The sequence below is a fragment of the Mus caroli genome, unplaced genomic scaffold (assembly GCF_978045245.1).
Source record: "Mus caroli unplaced genomic scaffold, Mus_caroli_1 scaffold_1, whole genome shotgun sequence".
Classification (NCBI taxonomy): Eukaryota; Metazoa; Chordata; class Mammalia; order Rodentia; family Muridae; genus Mus; species Mus caroli.
The window spans coordinates 18,054,440-18,067,936 of NW_028227256.1; the positions used below are offsets into that span (position 1 = coordinate 18,054,440).

Here is a 13,497-nt window from a genome sequence, read left to right on the forward strand (position 1 = left end):
TCTTTTCCTTCACTACAATGCTGATGGGCAGCTATTATTTCTTGGTTTGATTGACTGACTGACTAACTCATCCATTTGGTGCCTCTCTTGTATTATTAATCATGCCAAACTCCTTAGCTAGATATTAAACACCCAGAAGATACATATAACTGTATTAATAACAATAGCAAATACTGTATATTTCCTAATGCTTGTTTTCTACTATGTATTTCCTACAACAGTCACTCAGTGTTTTCCTTTGTAAGAAAGTGTAGAGCTACACATGACAAACTCAGAATGAACATGAGTCAGCATGTGCTGCTCTTCCTAAGCCTGCATCTGATGCTTCTTTGTATGATATAAGGCAAGTTGCTTGTTCCTTCCTCTATACGATGGGGATGTTGTGGTACCTACCTCAGTGGATGGCTGTGAAGGTGACAGCGGATAACTATAAAATACTTAAAGTGGTGGCCAGCACGCAAAAGTATCATCAGCTGTTCCCATCCCATTATTGTTGCCTTATTGGAATGGTCTCCATCCTGAGAAAATCTTTATCCCCAGTGTTAGCATCAAAGGTCCCACAGCCTTAGCATAAGTCCACTTTGAGTCCAAATGGCTGGATGAGGACAGGTCAGGCAGACCTTGTTCCAGTCATTCTCCACTGCTCTACTTAAAAGTTCCATCTTATATCCTGTAACAACATTTCAGGAAAGTTATAGTCTTTAAACAGGATGTAGTGAAGAAATCACGCCCATTTTTTTGCACAGACTTCCACAAAGATCTTTATCCTTTGACCTCAGAAAGGCTAAGGCATCACCTTGCTCAATGAAGCGTTGACCTCTAGCGCCCCCTGCTGTCTCTTTGTGGAAAATACAATTGAACGAGAGAACATGTTTGATTCTGGAGGTCCAAATAAAAATTCCATGCAAATATACTAAAACTGAAATTAGATTTATATCATTTGACCTGTTCTCTCCAGTTTGTCTTTTATCTCTTTGTTTTTCCTTTGCAAATTTTGCTTTTTTTTCTTTATTGGGCGTTTTTCGTGTCTTTTTGTTTCCCTTGATTTTCAGATATTTGTTTTGGTTACTTAAAATTTTGTCCTACCCTTGTCTCTTTTTCAGTTTGGTAAAACCCAATGAGGAGTATAATGTGACAAATGACAGTGTCCTGAGACAAGTGGCCCCCCAGCAAATTTAGAGCAGGCCCTTGAGGCGAGGTGTTGTGCAGCCTGATTTGCCAGAGGGCTTTGGACTACCAGGGTTCATGTCCTCTCTGTCTATTAAATTCAACACAAAGTGCTCAGGAACCCAGAACCAAGCTGTCCTTGGCTGGAGATGGCACCTTAGAATGCTTGGAGGGGTGGTTGAGTGGCTTTGTGGGTGGAGGAGAACCACCTGTGTCAGCTATATGTCAGGAACAGATGACAGTAAGCAGCCCCCAATATTGACCCACCAGGAATCCTCATGAAAAGTCTAGGCTACCCGCCTTCCGGGGCTGAGGCAGGAGAGTGGAGGTCCAACATGCGATCAGCAGCAGGAACCGAGAGGACCAGAGGCATCTCCGAGCTGCAGGAATACCTGATTGGATTTGACCGATTCTGGAGCTGTCTGGTTGAAAGGGCTGATGGGCAGACCTGGAGGGTCAAGTGGGCTGTTCCTCAAAGCCTTCTAGGTCACTCTAACCCTCCCTCCAGTAGCTCCTCCTACCTTTCAGCTGGGTACTTGGTCCTTCTCAATCCCCAGGCTCTGAGCTACTTCTGGGGTTCCCAGGCAAAGAAAGGGAGCAGCAGGAGCCTGTTTCTGTAAGAGGGTTTCCAGATTAGCCTCCAGTGCACCCAGCTGGGCTGGGCTCCTTCCTTGCCCTCTGGAAAGAAATGAGCTGAACTGGTCAGCGAGAGAGCTGGGGAGATTTATGAACATCATCCAGAGGTAAACGCTTTGTGAACTTGCTTGCTAGTTTGATGTCAGCTTGCCACAAGCTTGAGTTGTTTGGGAAGAGGAACTCTCAATTGAAAAGATGCTTCCATAAGATTGGGCAGTAGGCAAGGCTGTAGGGCATTTTCTTAGGTTGTGATTGACTTGTGAGGGCCATCCCTGGGCTGGTTGTCCTGGGTGCTCTAAGAAAGCAGGCTGAGCAAGCCATGGAGAGCAAAGCAGTAAGCCTCACTCCTCCATGGCTTCTGCGTAAGCTGCTGTCTCTAGGTTTCTGTCATGACTTCACTCCGTAATAGACTGAGCTCTGAAATACTGACAGAAAGAACAAAAACTTTAAATCACCTTAAGTTGGAGTGATCCCTGACTAGGCTGTCAGAAGTGATGCCAGCACTAGCAGACCGGGAGGATTCAGTGGAAAGTCCTAGAAAGAGAAAAGCAGTGTGGAGAAGGACCAAGATTGGGTTGTCTGAGCCACAGATGTGGTCAAGTGTTCATTGGGGTAAGTAGAGTTCAGAGACTTGTTCCTGCAGGGTAAGTGGGCTTCAGTGTCCAGGAAGAGGGCAGTTGGCACTTAGTATCTGTCTGTATGCCTGATTGGGCACTACGCTTACTACTTCACACAATGAGTCTAAAAAGGCATTGATGTAGAGTCTGAGATAGGTATGTTAGTATTAGCGGCACAGGAAGATACCATTGTGTCCACTTCCTGAGACATGTGAAGGAAGTTCTTCTCATCCCACACAGGGCACTGATTATAGACCAAAGAATGGATTCTACCAAAGTTTAACTTGGTAAGCCAGTGAGTTGGGGGGGGGGGGACGGTGTCACTTACAGGAATAGGAATGCCTTAGAGGCAGCTGTATCACCCCAAGTCACTGTTCATAAAAGGCCCATTTTTGGGGAGCTCTCTGTGACTTGCAGGCAGCTCAGCCTGCTGGAGACTGTTCTCTTTTCAGAGGAGAGTCTTGTGGTTTATATAACCTCGAGGAGGGAGGAATCTTTATGAATGTGGTAAGTTTCAGTGATTTCCAGAGAATTGTGAGTTCCTTACCGAGTGGTCTTGAGCCTCTCTTTAGAGCACTGGTTCTCAACCTTCCTCCCTGGTTCTCAACCTTCTGAATTCTGCAGCCCTTTTATACAGTTCATCATGCTGTGGTGACTCCCACCCATAAACTTATTTTAATTGCTACTTCATAACTATAGATTTTCTACTGTTTGAATCATAATATAAATATCTAACATGCAGGATATCTGACTGTGACCCCTGTGAAGGCGTCATTTGACCTCAGGGGGGGGGGGGGTCTCAATCCAATAGGTTGAGAGCCACTGCTTTGGACTATCCTGAGTTTGTTTCAATTCAGAGGATACTGTCCTACTACACTGAATGTTAATTAAAGATGAGGGTAGGGTAGTAAAATCGTTCACTATTATTTTATCAGGACATATGTGACTTCTTGTGGTCTTTAATGTTTGCTGATGAAATTAGGGCTGCAATGTTTGGTGGATATATATTTATGCTTGTAATATCGTCTCAATAAATTTGATCCTCCTATTAATAATGTAGTATCTCTTTTATCTCTTCTAACTTTGACTTGAAGTATACTTATTGGACATCAGAACAGCCATGCCCACTTGATTTTGGCTTCCATTCACTTGACAGATTGGCAGGTGTCTTTATGCCCGAGGTGTGCTTTTTGTAGACAAAAGACATTGGGATCTAGTGTCTTATATCCAGTTAACCAACCTGCATGTCTTTGTCGGGTGAGCCAAAGTCATCACATTTATGATTGTTCCGGAGAGGTATAATTTTATTGGGCAGACTATTGTTTCTTCCTTTCCTTTCCTGTGTTAGAGCTCTGCTAGTGTACCGGGTAAGGCACAACAGGGCTCACATGGATTCTCCTCACCCGCTCACTCTTCCCATTAATTCATTCTTTCCTATGCTCATGTGATGAAAACAGTCTTCCTCTTCTGCATGTAGCATTCCTGCAACTATTTTCTGTAGTGCCACCTTAGTTTGCCCCTGGTTATCCGTTTGTAAAATAGGTTTACTGGCTATGGGAGGTTGAAAGTTGAGCCTCAGGGAGGTCCTCTCCCTATATTTGCATGTGTGCAATCCCCATAGCATACAGAGGGTTCTTAAAGTGGTTTAGACAGCATGAGTCCAATAGAAACATACTGTACTTGTTTCCGTGGTCTAAGTTTTTAGTGGCAAGGCAAAAAAAAAAAAAAAAAAAAAAAAGATCTTGGAGCCAGCTAGCCTGAGACAGATTCTCTTAGAAGGAAAATTACTTTCCCAGAGTGAAAGCTATGTATTCAGATCCTAATGATGAGACAGTGAGGAATGAGAAGAAAGCTCTACATTTGATTTAGAGTAGGGAAGAAGTTCTGTGAGTCTGAGAAGAGAGAGAAGGCTGGGGTGAGGGCGGACAAGCAAGAGGTAAAGAGGAGGGCCAGGAGAACTTGAAGGCAAAGTTCAGGATGCAAATGCCTCCACATCCCTATGTCTTGCTGCCAGTGTTCCTGCAACCTTTCCAGGGTCTGATTAATTTCTTAGGAGCAGGAGAGAGGGAGAGAGAGAGAGAGAGAGAGAGAGAGAGAGAGAGAGAGAGAGAATAGGTTCAGCAAAGGAATGTCACAAGATTTAATGTACATATTAGGTTCCTTCGTCTGTTGAGGGGAGGTTCGTTTATTCCACACTCCACAGAATCCTGGATAACTGGACTTCCTTAATACCAGAACTACTGCTGTATAACAGAGGGCAGAGGGTAACCCCTCTTTTCAGGCAAGACTGGAGTGGCGTGAGATTACCGCAAGGCACAATTTCATGTCATTTTAAGGCTCTTATTTTTGGGGTGGGTGGGTGTGTGGCGGGGGGGGGGGGGGGAGAGACTGATTCTCCTGGACTTGCAAGACTCAAAATGCTTTCCAACGCTGGAGCTCTGTGTCATTCCTCCCGGACATCTAAGCTTGACTATCCTGGTTTCATCGAGTTTTATAAAAGCAGATCATGATCTGCCTAGACAATGAGCTGTAAGGGCACTGGAGCTTTGAAACCAGATCAACTTGGCCTCTTGACTTTTGATACTGCACATGCTGCAAGTGTCTGCCAGCCCGGGAGGGGGCAGCAAAATCCAGCCTGGATTTAGGAGCAGCCATTCTCATGCTCGGACTCTCTAGGCAGGTGAGCAATAAGTTCCTGGGAAGGGCTCGATGAAGTGACCGCACATGCGCGCTGCGGGCCGGGCCTGGCCCCTGCCCGGGGATAGAAAGGGTGAATCGCACCGCGGGGGTGCGGCTGCGTTGAGATTGCTTCCGGAATGAGGTACTGAGCTTGCGTGTCGCTCTTTCTGCCCCCACCACTGTTTCTCTCTTTAGCCACAGTTGAGGCTCAGGACAGCAGATGTTCTATATATTCATTCCCACAGTGCTGACTTCCCTGCCCTATGTTGTCTTGCTAAGGTGCAGAAATAAAAGGGACTTTGCTGTCCCTCCCTGCCCAATGGCCTTCTAGTGCTGGAATCTTGGTGAAGGTTGCAGAGTGAGCTCATGAATTCCAATGTCTCAGAATCTTGCAGATGTGGCTGGGAAATGTCCTCATGTCCAGGGACCTCAAGGGATCATAATAGTTAAAGCTATTATGCTGAGGCATGTGAAAATGCACATGCTAAGTTAGAGCGGTTAAAGGGTGTGCCTAGTTTTCACACTCATACACAGTTGTACCAGTTTGAAACCAGAACTCCTCTCCCCTGCCTTAGGCTAGGACACAGGATCAAATCGGGAGTGGCTTTTACTGACAGCAGATGGTAGGATAAAATAAAGCATCTTACAGGAAACCTGGCATTGACTTTTTGTGGTAGGGAGCTTTCCAATCTTGGAACGGAGAGGGAGCAGAAAGGTGCCGGGGCGGGGGGTGGGGGGGGTGGGGGTGGGGGTGGGGGACCGCTTCCCTTGCTCTGGTCTCTTCTCCACTTACAACCAGAGTCATTTTTCAAAAATCATTCTGAATGGCGTTACCTTTCTTTAGATCCTTTTAAGTCCCTGTTGCGTACCAGATGTTTACATTATGATTCATAGAGGTAGAAAAATTATACTTAGGAAGTAGCAGCGAAAATAATTGTTATGGTTGGGACCACCATAGCATGAGAACTGTATTGAAGGTGAGCCGCTGCTTTAGAGGACCTGAGACCCTGGTGGTTGGAAACTCGACTACTCCTAGGAGCTCTTCTAGGGGCTGGGCTGACAGTTTCGAGTCCATGGCGCTCATAGCTCTTTGACTTTCATCCTCCTTTAGTTTCTGCATTCTGGATCCCCCCCTCCCCCACTCCCTTTCTCTTTTGGAGAAAGGGTCTCGTGTAGTCCATGCTGGCCTTGAACTCGATCTAGCCAAGGGCAGTCTTGAACTTGTGATCCTCCTGTTTCTACTTCTCGAGTGCTGGGATTATAGAGCCTGCACCGCCATGCTTCGTTTTATGCGGTGTTGGAGCTTGAATGTAGGGCCGTGTGCATGCGAGATAAGTCTGTGTCCACTGAGCTACATCCTTAGCCCTTCAGCCTCAAGTGTTGTTTCTCGAAATATACATGAACACGAGTGTCTAGAATTTTATCTAATTTGTGTGGCAACTATTTGTGTGCTTTCCCTTTCTCAGGACCTTGCCGGCCAGTGCACCTCTCTATAAGTTGTTGGCCCTGATTATTGTGCTTTCCCTGCAGCTACTGCTGTAGTTTCTCCATGTAGGTTTTTCTTGAATTGCTTTGACATTACTTATTTGATATCAGTTTCTACCTTAGATTTTGAGCTATAGGGGCCGAGCTTTCTTGTTTTGTAAATTAAATCCCCATAATTTTGAGAAGGCTCTGGGACACTCCCTTTTCTCCTGGGCACTGGGCAGATGTTAAGTATCATTAATGCACTGGTTAAAAATCAGTAATACGTGCTAACAATAACTCCTTCAGGTTCTTACTGGAAGCACACCTTCTCTTCTTCGTGCTCCTGGGAATAAGCAAAGTCTTAGATGTCTCTTGCTGCCCTGGCTGCCTTACACAAAAGAACTGGACCTTTATCTCATTACTCTCATTTTGAACTCTCTCCAAATGCTGTGAAGAGACTGCACAAACATTGTAGCAACCATTTACACCTAGGCCAGAGGGGAAGCACCTCCCCCTTGTGACCAGCAGAAGGACTGCTATGGCTGGGGGCCTTTATTTGCATACAAGGCTTGCTGTGTTGTACAAACACCCCTCTGTACATATAAATGAGTTGTCCAGTTCTCTTGGTGATTTATCTGGGAGATATACTTATGTGCTGTGCCCACTTGTTTTTTAAAATATTAGGCTCAGTAAAAGGCTCCTCTTGAGTGGTGCTTTATTTTTTATAAACAATTTTTTATTAGATATTTTCTTCATTTACATTTCAAATGCTATCCCCAAAGTCCACTATGCCCTCCCCCAACCCTGCTCCCCAACCCACCCACTCCCACTTCCTGGCCCTGGCATTGTTTTTTAATTGCTGAGTAGTACTCCATTGTGTAAATGTACCACATTTTCTGTATCCATTCCTCTGTTGAGGGACATCTGAGTTCTCTCCAGCTTTTGGCTATTACAAATAAGGCTGCTATGAACATAGTGGAGCATGTGTCCTTATTACAAGTTGGAACATCTTCTGGGTATATGCCCAGGAGATGTATTGCTGGACCTACTATGTCCATTTTTCTGAGGGACCATCAGACTGATTTCCAGAGTGGTTGTACAAGCTTGCAATCCCACCAACAGTGGAGGAGTGTTCCTCTTTCTCCACATCCTCGCCAACATCTGCTGTCACCTGAATTTTTGATCTTAGCCATTCTGGCTGGTGTGAGGTGGAATCTCAGGGTTGTTTTGATTTGCATTTCCTTGATGATTAAGGATGTTGAACATTTTTTCAGATGCTTCTCAGCCATTCAGAATTTTTCAGTTGAGAATTCTTTGTTTAGCTCTGTATCCCATTTTTTAATAGAGTTATTTGATTTTCTGGAGTCCATCTTCTTGAGTCATATATATATATATATATATATATATATATATATATATATATATAAAATATAGGGGACTAATATATATATATATATGATATTAGTCCCCTATCTGATTTAGGATTGGTAAAGATACTTTCCCAATCTGTTGGTGGCCATTTTGTCTTATTGACAGTGTGTTTTGCCTTACAGAAGCTTTGCAATTTTATGAGGTCCCATTTGGTGTTCTGTTCAGGAATTTTCCCCCTGTGCCCATATCTTCGAGGCTTTTCCCCACTTTCTCCTCTATAGATTTCAGTGTCTCTGGTTTATGTGGAGTTCCTTGATCCACGTAGACTTGAGCTTTCTACAGGGAGATAAGAATGGATCAATTCCAATTCTTCTACATGATAACCGCCAGGTGAGCCAGCACCATTTGCTGAAAATGCTGTCTTTCTTCCACTGGGTGGTTTTAGTTCCCTTGTCAAAGATCAAGTGACCATAGGTGTGTGGGTTCATTTCTGGGTCTTCAGTTCTATTCCATTGATCTACCTGTCTGTCGCTGTACCAGTACTATGCAGTTTTATCACAATTGCTCTGTAGTAGAGCTTTAGGTCCGGCATGGTGATTCCACCAGAGGTTCTTTTATCATTGGGAATAGTTTTTGCTATCCTAGGTTTTTTGTTATTCCAGATGAATTTGCAACTTGCTCTTTCTAACTCAGTGAAGAATTGAGTTGGAATTTTGATGGGGATTGCTTTGAATCTGTAGATTGCTTTTGGCAAGATAGCCATTTTTACTATATTAATCCTGCCAATCCATGAGCATGGGAGATCTTTCCATCTTCTGAGATCTTCTTCAATATCTTTCTTCAGCACCTGAAAAAATGTTCAACATCCTTAATCATCAGGGAAATGCAAATCAAAACAACCCTGAGATTCCACCTCACACCAGTCAGAATGGCTAAGATCAAAAATTCAGGTGACAGCAGATGCTGGCGAGGATGTGGAGAAAGAGGAACACTCCTCCATTGTTGGTGGGATTGCAAGCTTGTACAACCACTCTGGAAATCAGTCTGGCGGTTCCTCAGAAAATTGGACATAGTACTACCGGAGGATCCAGCAATACCTCTCCTGGGCATATATCCAGAAGATGTCCCAACCGGTAAAAAGGACACATGCTCCACTATGTTCATAGCAGCCTTATTTATAATAGCCAGAAGCTGGAAAGAACCCAGATGTCCCTCAACAGAGGAATGGATACAGAAATTATGGTACATTTACACAATGGAGTACTTCTCAGCTATTAAAAAGAATGAATTTATGAAATTCCTAGCCAAATGGATGGACCTGGAGGGCATCATCTTGAGTGAAGTAACACAATCACAAAGGAACTCACACAATATGTATTCACTGATAAGTGGATATTAGCCCAAAACTTAGGATACCCAAGATATAAGATACAATTTGCTAAGCCGGGCGTGGTGGCGCACGCCTTTAATCCCAGCACTCGGGAGGCAGAGGCAGGCGGATTTCTGAGTTCGAGGCCAGCCTGGTCTACAAAGTGAGCTCCAGGACAGCCAGAGCTATAAAGAGAAACCCTGCCTCGAAAAACCAAAAAAAAAAAAAAAAAAAAGATACAATTTGCTAAACGCATGAAACTCAAGAAGAATGAAGACCAAAGTGTGGACACTGTGCCCCTTCTTAGAATTGGGAACAAAACACCCAGGGAAGGAGTTACAGAGACAAAGTTCGTAGCTGTGATGAAAGGATGGACCATTTAGAGACTGCCGTATCCAGGGATCCATCCCATAATCAGCTTCTAAACGCTGACACCATTGCATACACTAGCAAGATTTTGCTGAAAGGACCCAAATATAGCTGTCTCTTGTGAGACGATGCTGGGGCCTAGCAAACACAGGAGTGGATGTTCACAGACAGCTATTGGATGGATCACAGGGCTCCCAATGGAGAAGCTAGAGAAAGTACCCAAGGAGCTAAAGGGATCTGCAACCCTATTGTTGGAACAACATGATGTACTAACCAGTACCCCGGAGCTCTTGTCTCTAGCTGCATATGTATCGAAAGATGGCCTAGTCGGCCATCAATGGAAAGAGAGGCCCATTGGACTTGCAAACTTTATATGCCCCAATATAGGGGAATGCCAGGGCCAAAAGAATGGGAATGGGTGGGTAGGGAAGTGGGGGGCGCTATGGGGGACTTTTGGGATAGCATTGGAAATGTAATTGAGGAAAATATGTAATAAAAATATTAAAAATTAAAAAAAAAGGAAAAAAATATCTTTCTTCAGAGACTTAAAGTTCTTATCATAGGGATCTTCCACTTCCTTAGTTAGAGTCACACCAAGGTATTTTATATTATTTGTGACTATTGAGAAGGATGTTGTTTCCCTAATTTCTTTCTCAGCCTGTTTATTCTTTGTGTAGAGAAAGGCCACTGATTTGTTTGAGTTAATTTTATATCCAGCTACTTCACTGAAGCTGTTTATCAGGTTTAGGAGTTCTCTGGTGGAATTTTTTGGGTCACTTATATATACTATCATATCATCTCCAAAGAGTGATATTTTGACTTCTTCCTTTCCAATTTGTATCCCGTTTATCTCCTTTTGTTGTCGAATTGCTCTGGCTAGGACTTCAAGTACAATGTTGAATAGGTATGGGGAGAGTGGACAGCCTTGTCTAGTCCCTGATTTTAGTGGGATTGCTTCCAGCTTCTCAGCATTTACTTTGATGTTGGCTACTGGTTTGCTGTATAATGCATTTACTATGGTAGGGGTCTTGAATTCCTTATCTTTCCAGACTTTTATCATGAATGGGTGTTGGATATTGTCAAATGCTTTCTTGGCATCTAATGAGATGATCATGTGGGTTATTTTTCTTTGAGTTTGTTTATATAGTGGGCTTCATTGATGTATTGCTGTATATTGAGCCATCCCTGCATCCCTGGGATGAAGCTGACTTGATCAAGATGGATGATGGTTTTGATGTGTTCCTGGATTTGGTTTTCTAGAATTTTATTGAGTATTTTACATAGATATTCATAAGAGAAATTGGTCTCAAGTTCTCTTTCTTTGTTAGGTCTTTGTGTGGTTAAGGTATCAGAGTAATTGTGGCTTCATAGAACGAACTTGGTAGAGTACCATCTGTTTCTATTTTGTGGAATAGTTTGAGGAGTATTGGTATTAGGTCTTCTATGAAGGTATGATAGAACTCTGCTAAACCCATGTGGTCCTGGACTACTTTTTGACTGGGAGACTATTAATGACTGCTTCTATTTCTTTAGGGGATATAGGACTCTTTAGATCATTAATCTGATCCTGATTTAACTTTGCTATCTGGTATCTGTCTAGAAAATTGTCCATTTCATCCAGGTTTTCCAGTTTTGTTGAGTATAGCCCTTTGTAGTAGGATTTGATGATGTTTTGGATTTCCTCAGGTTCTGTTGTTATGTCTCCCTTTTTCATCTCTGATTTTGTTAATTAGGATACTGTCCCTGTGCCCTCTAATTAGTCTGGCTAAGGGTTTATCTGTATTGTTGATTTTCTCAAAGAAACAGCTCCTGGTTTGGTTGAGTTCTTTTTGTTTCCATTTGGTTGATTTCAGCCCTGAATTTGATTATTTCCTGCCATCTACTCCTCTTGGGTGAATTTGCTTCCTTTTGTTCTAGACCTTTTAGGTGTGCTAACAAGCTGCTAGTGTATGCTCTCTCTGGTTTCTTTTTGGAGGCACTCAGAGCTATGAGTTTTCATTGTGTCCAATAAGTTTGGGTACGCTGTGTCTTCATTTTCATTAAACTCCAAAAAGTCTTTAATTTCTTTCTTTATCTCTTCCTTGACCAAGGTATCATTGAGTAGAGTATTGTTCAGCTTCCACGTGAATGATGGCTTTCTATTATTTATGTTGTTATTGAATATCAGCCTTAGTCCATGATGATCTGATAGGATGCATGGGATAATTTCAATACTTTTGTATGTGTTGAGGCCTGTTTTGTGACCAATTATATGGTCAATTTTGGAGAAGGTGCCAAGAGGTGCTGAGAAGAAGGTATATCCTTTTGTTTTATGATAAAATGTTCTGTAGATAACTGTTAAATCCATTTGTTTCATAAGTTCTGTTAGTTTCAATGTGTCTCTGTTTAGTTTCTGTTTCTAGGATCTGTCTGTTGATGAGAGTGGGGTGATAAAGTCTCTCACTATTATTGTGTATGGTGCAATGTGTGCTTTGAGCTTTAGTAAAGTTTCTTTAATGAATGTGCCTGCCCTTGCATTTGGAGCATAGATATTCAGAATTGAGAGTTCATCTTGGAAGATTTTTACCTTTGATGACTATGAAGTGCACCTCCTTGTCTTTTTTGATAACTTTGGGTTGGAAGTAGATTTTGTTTGATATTAGATCAGTTACTCCAGCTTGTTTCTTCGAACCATTTGCTTGGAAAATTGTTTTCCAGCCTTTTACTCTGAGGTAGTGTCTGTCTTTTCCCTGAGGTGGGTTTTCTGTCAGTAGCTAAAAGTTGGGTCCTGTTTATGTAGCCAGTCTGTTAGTCTATGTCTTTTTATTGGCAAATTGAGTCCATTGATATTCAGAGATATTAAGGAAAAGTAATTGTTGCTTCTTGTTATTTTTTTTTTTATATTTTTATTACATATTTTCCTCAATTACATTTCCAATACTATCCCAAGAGTCCCCCATAGCGCCCCCCACTTCCCTACCCACCCATTCCCATTCTTTAGGCCCTGGCATTCCCCTATATTGGGGCATATAAAGTTTGCAAGTCCAATGGGCCTCTCTTTCCATTGATGGCCGACTAGGCCATCTTTCCATACATATGCAGCTAGAGACAAGAGCTCCAGGGTTCTGGTTAGTACATCATGTTGTTCCAACAATAGGGTTGCAGATCCCTTTAGCTCCTTGGGTACTTTCTCTAGCTTCTCCATTGGGAGCCCTGTGATACATCCAATAGCTGACTGTGAACATCCACTCCTGTGTTTGCTAGGCCCCGGCATCGTCTCACAAGAGACAGCTATATTTGGGTCCTTTCAGCAAGATCTTACTAGTGTATGCAATGGTGTCAGCGTTTAGAAGCTGATTATGGGACGGATCCCTGGATACAGCAGTCTCTAAATGGTCCATCCTTTCATCACAGCTACGAACTTTGTCTCTGTAACTCCTTCCCTGGGTGTTTTGTTCCCAATTCTAAGAAGGTGCACAATGTCCACACTTTGGTCTTCATTCTTCTTGAGTTTCATGCGTTTATCAAATTGTATCTTATATCTTGGGTATCCTAAGTTTTGGGCTAATATCCACTTATCAATGAATACATATTGTGTGAGATCTTTTGTGATTGTGTTACTTCACTCAAGATGATGCCCTCCAGGTCCATCCATTTGGCTAGGAATTTCATAAATTCATTCTTTTTAATAGCTGAGTAGTACTCCATTGTGTAAATGTACCATAATTTCTGTATCCATTCCTCTGTTGAGGGACATCTGGGTTCTTTCCAGCTTCTGGCTATTATAAATAGGGCTGCTATGAACATAGTGGAGCATGTGTCCTTTTTACCGGTTGGGACATC

The 13,497-nt window shown here is 42.8% G+C and overlaps 1 pseudogene across 1 annotated transcript in view; it reads left to right on the forward strand.

Moving 5' to 3' along the window:
• The first annotated feature begins 1,502 nt into the window (after positions 1–1,502).
• Positions 1,503–13,497, forward strand: part of LOC110299718 (glutathione S-transferase A3-like) — a 35,843-nt pseudogene continuing 23,848 nt past the window's right edge. The window contains exon 1 of the transcript XR_015045625.1: positions 1,503–1,751. The product of XR_015045625.1 is annotated as a glutathione S-transferase A3-like (transcript). The remainder of the gene's footprint in view (positions 1,752–13,497) is intronic.